Below are 7,330 nucleotides of genomic sequence, written 5' to 3'. Positions count from 1 at the left end.
ATTCCAGAAGTTTACCACCGTCAATGCAGCATCTTTTACACCATCTTATTTAACACATTACATTAGTCATTCTTGCCTGTTGTTTGTGTCCTTTATGACGTCTTTAAAAATAGTTTCCTGTTTGGAATGATTTCCAATTTTGTTTGACTGTCAGACAGGCAAACCGACAGATTAAGAAAATGATCTCTCTCCTCATTGCGCTTGCGTAATCGGGAGGAATTCAGAGCCAACATACTGCGAAACTATAGTTTAGTTTTCCGATTCGTGTTCCGATTTGTGTTCATAATATTTAATTGAAATCAAGTTGATCCTTGATCATAAACTCTTTGTAGACAGGACAAACAGACACACAAACAGAAGTGAACCAATTTCCTAACCCCCGCTTTTGATTTTGAATGCTTGGGATAGTAACAGGTATTGGAAAACAACATGGAAACAAAGGAAAAAATGTAAATATTTACTATGGTGTTCCCGAAACTGCAGTGTTTTTGCTAATTTGTTATCGTCTCTTTACATCAAGGGTATATATTTGCCTTTGAACTTGACATATATTAGAGAGTTCATAATTGAAATGAAACTTTATTACTTTTGTTGTCATTCAATAACATAGCGATCCATTACTCCTGAAAAACAATAACTCCTTTTCTGGCTTTTTTTTGTATACCTTGGTTGAGGCTCGTATGAGAGCTAACACACAACTCACAGCAAGGAGGCATGAGACAAGAGGGGCGGGAGTGGAAGGGACAAAACAGTGGGGAAACAGACACATTAGGTGAACTGTGGAAGGGAGAGGGATGGGGATGGGACGGGGAACATGGCGAAGAGAAAATGGACATTACAGGGACTTTCAGGAAGGAAAGCAGGGGAATTGAAGGAAGTGGGCTTGGGTGGATTATCTGGGGTAGAAAAGATCGAGGATTTGGATGGGGGAAGATAAGAGGTGGTGGTGAACAGCTGTTTTGAAAGCCTGGAGGGAAGAATGGGAGAGAATAGAGTGAGGAAGTTTATTCCAAAGGCGGGAAAAAAGAGGAATGAAAGAGTGAAGATGAGCAGTGATTCGTGATTTTGGTAGTTTTAACAGAAGGGGGTTGTTGGCGGACCTTGAGCGCCCTGTGGAAATGTAGTGGGGACAAATCGCAGAGAGAGCGGGGGGGGGGGGGCAAGGCTGGAGAGGAGTCGGTAGAAGACAGAAAGACCACCGACCAACCTGCGGTGATTGAGTGAGAGGCCCAAAGACTCAGCTTCATTGCGGGAGATGCCGATGATCTTAAATGCCCTGGTTTCGACAGCGTGAAGCCGAGAAAGGTGGGAGGCAGGAGCACCAGCCCAGAGGGGAGAGCAGTACTCCATCAGGCTACGGACAAAAGCTTTGTAAGTGGTCAGGAGCTCAAGAGGGCCGAGGAAGGACTTTGCACGATGGAGGATTCCCAGTCGGCGACTGGCTTTTGAGGCAAGGTTGGAAATGTGACTTTCCCAGGAAAGGTCATGACAGATAGTGAGACCCAGAAGCTTGAAAGAAAAGACTTCTTCCAGAGGATTGTTGAGAAAGTGGATGGGGGGGGGGGGGTTTCTAAACGGTCCTTTCGAAGAGACATAGTGAGAGTGTGAGATTTGTCCGGATTGAAAGACATGTTCCACGTGTTGGACCAGTTTGTGATTTTATCCAGATCTGCAGTGAGCAAAGAAGCTGCTGCTTGCCGGTCTGAGGGATGACAGATGGTACGGCAGAGGGTGGAGTCGTCGGCAAAGAGAAATAGAGGATTTTCCAGAGAGTCCGAGAGTCCGGCTTTGGTGTACTCCTGATAATTTAAACAGTTTAGTCGGCCCGAGCACCCAAACAGTGCAGTACTCGGCCGAGTTCCGAACAGTCGAAAACCATGCCGGTCATTAAGAACAATACTGAACAATTCAATCCGAATCAGGGATACTGGAATAAAGTACTGGAGATTTCGCAGGTAGACAGACATGCTCGCCGTGTCTGTATGTCTGTGTGCGTGTGTGTCGTTGTGTGTCGGTGTGTATGTGTGTCGGTGCGCCGGTGTGTCGCCGTGTCTGTGTGCGTGTGTGTCTGTGTGTCACCGTGTTTGTGTGTCTGTGTTCGTGTGTGTCTGTGTGCGGGTGTGTCTGTGTGCGTGTGTGCCTGTGTGTCTGTGTGCCTGTGTGCTTGTGTGCCTGTGTGTCGCCGTGTGTGTCGGTGTGTCTCTTCCATAACTCCAAAACCATAACACCTCGCAGCATGAAACTTTGCATGCCTATGAAGAAAACTCCAAGGAGGTGCAAGAGTGAAAATTGGGTGTTTGGGTTATTTAAAACACCCCTTTTGAAGATAATTATTAACAACAATATTTAATTATAGTGAACAAAGTGAGCTTCATACTTAACGCGTGCACGTCAGAGAATAGGAAACAACAACACAATAGCCCTGGCTATTTGGAATCCGTGTCGTTAGCTAAGACGTTTTGCTTCCGGTTGTTGTTAAACGCTGTTTGGTGTATAAACACGATTGGGTTTTATTTCTATCGAGTGAATATTAAACGCTGGGCGGTGTATAAACACGATTGGGTTTTATTTCTATCTTGTGAATTTTACTTAACGCGTGCACATGAGAGAATAGGAAACAACAAAAACAACACAATACCCTGGCAATTGTGAATCCGTGTCGTTAGCTATGACCATTTTGCTTCCGTTTTTGTTTTGTTTCAGGTTTTTTTTGTTTCCGATTTTTTTCATGGGGAATGATGCATGCCGGGAGATCATGACCGGAAGTGTTTATTTATTTATTCAATTATTTTTTCCCCAAAGTTCATTTTAATAAACATATCTCCCGCATCATCAAAAAATATTTTTTAATCGTGATTTACATTATTTGATCGCTGATCCCGAATCCAGGCCGAAGTAACCGGAAATTGCGTCAAAATCATCATCTGTGCGGCGCTTACACGTACCACGGTATAGTTGGCAAGTATACAATTGTGAACACGTTATAGGTAAAGTCAGAAGCGAATGGAAGAAGAATTCTACGTTCGCTTCTCGGCTTTGCCTATTCCATATTATCCTTTATCAGGCGATCCTTGGCCACACCACTCTTTGGGTCTTAAGGCGTTTCCTTGGCAACCTCGCTGGAGTCTGATGCCGCCATGTTTTTTGGCCTGCTGAACCATGCCTTGACCTGGAACCGGCCGCAACGATTTCTTAACGAGAAAGGTTTTTTTTCACTTTTCTCACTCGTATTGAATGCCTGTTCATCATGGCTACAAATTGTTGTGTATATCGCTTTTGTAAGTACTATAGTTTTCAAATTAGGAGTGTGGAGCAATTTCATGCATTATACGATACGATTTTCCACGATCTACTCTCATGAATTAATTCAAGTATATCATCGAAATATTATTTCGGTTTTAAAAAATCTGTTGTGAAATTTGATATTTAAAAGCAATAACGAGTCTTATAACCAAGCCGATGTACCGATTTACTTTAAGGAAGAAAGGCTGTGTTCCCTCCCTCTCCAAACATACACAAGAAAATGTGAAATTTCCAAACCGTTAAACTTCTCTTTTTCTACTGTTTGGAGAATTAGATCGAGTTGACAAAAAAAATTAGGAACGTAACAAAATTAACCAGCTTCATTGAGCTATACGATTTAATGTGTTCACTGCAAGGCCTCACGCCCTGTCCCCCAGAGGGACAGCCGATCCATAGCGTCTGCCAGACCCGTGTCTATATTTTCGGAGGTTTCACGAGGTGCTCGACACTCTACAGGGAATCAAAGTGAATCTGGAAAGAGCGGACAATTTAAAAACAAAGTTATAACATTTGCGCGGACCCCGAACCGATGTACCACGTGACACGTGCAGAACCAAGTAAGCAAAATGGCAGATTTTCTGCAATGTTTATTTCAGCTTCATTGAGCAATATGATTAATGCATTCACTTTTAATTGCAGATGGGCTTGAAAGTTAAAGGGATACTTTATGGAATGCAGCGACAGCCTGTCCAACCGTTCCTCATCAACCATTGGGTTTGAGTGCTTACAGGAGTGCTTAAGCCACTTGCCGAGCGCCCATTGTCGACAGCAGGACCGAGCTCCGTCATTCTGAGCGAATCGTTCACTCTCTGCACACACTTTTGCTGTGCCACGTGATCTTGAGGGAGCGGTTCGTGCTCCATCACCCTGAGGGAGCGGTTCGTGCTCCATCACCCTGAGGGAGCGGTTCGTGCTCCATCACCCTGAGGGAGCGGTTCGTGCTCCATCACCCTGAGGGAGCGGTTCGTGCTCCATCACCCTGAGGGAGCGGTTCGTGCTCCATCACCCTGAGGGAGCGGTTCGTGCTCCGCCACCCTGCGTGAGTTGTTGTGAAATAACATCTGATTATTTTCGTATTTTCAAAGTCACTGTGCCAATGTTTTTTTTCCCACCCGTCACACGGAGCAGTTTATAAAGAATAATGTTTGTGAACATATCCCTGCTAAGTCAATATAAATGCAACGTTGATTTTCGGTGAAAGCTACTCAAGGTTTCTCGGTTGTATACAGTAAGTACTGTAGTTGGGAATCGCACCGACTCCAACCTGCCGATTCCCGAAAAATTGCCGATATCGGCCAAGCGCGTGTGCGTGCGTGTTTTGTTCATGAAGCATAACATATTCTTTCTGCTAACTCCTTGTTACTTGTTACTGGACGCTTCTGAGCGGTATTTATGTCTGGATGGGAGTTTGTCTCCGGACGGGCATTTGTCTCTGGACAGTGTTTATAGTATGACCGGTAGAAAATGGATTTCAGACATTATTTTGTTTCCATCTTCACTGTTATTTTATGCAGAATCATTTTGATGAGACAGTATGAATCGTTATTCATGCTCCACCGCACGTCTGCCTTCCCTTCCTCTCACCTCACACTGTCTTCCCTCACCCCACCCTTCCCCCACCCTTTCTCCTCTGTCCTTTCCCCTCTTCCTCTTCACTCTGCCCACTCTCTCTCTCCTCCACCCCTCTCCCTCTTCACCCTCTTTTCTCCCTTCCCCCTTTCGTATTACCGTCAATGGAGCGACGGGTGATATTTGACTATTTCCTTCCCTCCGTCTGTCTAAAATGTCGAACAACATTTTAAACACAGTGTTTCTGCTATAAATGGACGGTGTGTGTGTGTGTGTGTGTGTGTGTGTGTGTGTGTGTGTGTGTGTGTGTGTGTGTGTGTGTGTGTGTGTGTGTGTGTGTGTCAAATTTTTTGCGGAGTTAGACTGGAGCTTTCTGATGTGGAATGTGATACACCCAAAATGATCGTTATGATCGTCATCATGAGTTGCTCAGGCTTATGAGCTACAAAAAAATCCAGATGTATGTTTTAAATACCTGCCATGTTAAGGTGTATAGATGGTATTCTATTTACAAAAAAAATTTATGATGCATAACAAACCATGTATTCATTAATACTAATAATATTGTTGTGGGCCGGTGATCGGTGGCGAGAACGACTGCAAGGTGGGGGAGGTTACGCTGTCTCCCACCAGACTCCCTGGAATTGTAGGCTGTCGCTCTGGATAATTCCGTGAGCTGGCGGGTCGTTGAACCGACCGTGGATGCCAATATCTCAACCACGTAGCGTAGGGTCTGTTTATCTAAAACCAATTTACCTCATTAACTACGCGATTTCGACTACTGGGGAAACCACGCCCTCGGCACGTCTTGCTTGAACCGGGTCACTCTACCGACTGCGGTAGAGTTCCAACTACCAACTACCAACTCCGGTTCGGGTGTAGCTGAGCGGAAACTGCCAAAGCCGTGCCAGCTATGATGGACCGATTACCGGGATGAAACCCTGCTTATACTCAGACCCGAACCATGCTGGACCAATACAAGAGAGGACGGAAACGGACTGGGAATATTTCTACAATTGTTTTATTTACAGTAAAATAAAGACAAAGACCAGACTTGATGCGAATATGCAATCAGGGAAATATTTACAATCAGCAAAAACACTTACTCGGTTCTACTTACAAGACGGGCCCACACGCAGCCACACACACAAAAAGAAAAGAATACCAGAGTTCTTTATTGGACCCTCCAGCCGATGAGAGACAGAGACAGAGACAGAGACAGAGACAGACGCTGGGTGTCAGAGTCCGGATGGGTACCTGGCTGTTGAAGAAAGGGGATACTCCATGCTGCGGCACCTGCCAATGGTCGTCGGCCTGGTCCCAGTGGCAAGTGGGGGATTCGCGGTTCGTGGCGGAGCTCGAGTGGTGAATATTCGGGGTCCACTGAGGGAGGTCGGGGTCCCTCTGCCCTTCCTTGTGGAGGCCCAGGAGAGACGCGTTCGCCACCTCGATGACCCTCTGCTCAACCCTCGTGACAGAAAAAACCCTTTCGTGACAGCCCCTCGTAATGACTGCTCGTAACCACTCAAGAACTCGAGCGCAACCGAAAAAAAAAAAAAAAAAGCACGACCGAACCCCCTCAGAACTCTCGACACTCCTCTCTACAGAACTCCACTCTGAGGATGGCGTCGTAACTTTTATGGACCTCCCTCAGCGGGGAGGGGCCTTGGTGAATCTGACGTCACTGTTCACCCTGAATTGGACGGGGCTTCCATGGGTCCACCCTTTCTGGGCTTGTTTTCGGCCATACCGGGAAGCCCGCCCACTCCACACGTATTCGAGAAAGGTGGTGGTGATGAAACTGCCTCGAACATCCTCGAGATTCCGCCTCAGAGGGATTTACCTCAATAGGCTTTCGGGTTTGGTGAGCGAAGCGCTCATTTAGGAGCAGGTTGATGGTGGGTCATGATGGGGAAAGGAATGGTTTGTTGGTTGTTTGTTGGTTGTTCGTTGGATGTAAAGATTTAATAACCTAACTAAAAAGAAGTCGCAACGCACGTTTTTGATTCTCCCATTAGACAAAAGGAAGGGACCTGTCTCACATGTACTTAACGGGATAACTGACTTTTGGGACCTGTATGTTGAATGCAAATGGTTTCCAGATCCGTAACAATATTAACAACAATAATAATAGTAGCATCATTTGGCAAGAATAATAACGAATGTATAATCTCCATCCTGGCCCAAGCACATCTGGGCTTGATGAAAAGTAAGCTCATATTCAAGCAGTACAGCAGGTAGGTATCCTTGAAGACCAATGAAGATTTGGTTGAATGGACTAACGGGCCCACTCGTAATTCTAAGGGGTAATTCTAAAGGTAATTTTATAGGGTTCTAAAGTGTAATTTGAATGGGTTCTAAAGGGCGAATTTTAAAGGGTAATTAACCTCCGCCATCAAAGATGGATGGAGGTTACTGTTTTCACCCCTTTCTGTTTGTTACTTACGAAATCTAAAGA

General features: G+C 45.3%; 1 long non-coding RNA gene across 2 annotated transcripts in view; it reads left to right on the top strand.

Annotated features, from left to right (window-relative positions):
• The first annotated feature begins 2,877 nt into the window (after window positions 1-2,877).
• Window positions 2,878-7,330, top strand: part of LOC147031252 (uncharacterized) — a 30,245-nt gene continuing 25,792 nt past the window's right edge. For both annotated transcript variants that reach the window (XR_015052535.1, XR_015052539.1), the window contains exons 1-2: window positions 2,878-3,204; window positions 3,943-4,342. This is a non-coding gene — a long non-coding RNA (uncharacterized LOC147031252). The remainder of the gene's footprint in view (window positions 3,205-3,942; window positions 4,343-7,330) is intronic.

Source organism: Eptatretus burgeri, chromosome 2, assembly GCF_056783735.1.
Source record: "Eptatretus burgeri isolate ZD-2024b chromosome 2, Ebu_testis_v1, whole genome shotgun sequence".
NCBI lineage: Eukaryota > Metazoa > Chordata > Myxini > Myxiniformes > Myxinidae > Eptatretus > Eptatretus burgeri.
The sequence above is the reverse complement of the archived record's forward strand: the minus strand, read 5'-3'. Positions and strand labels throughout refer to the sequence as shown.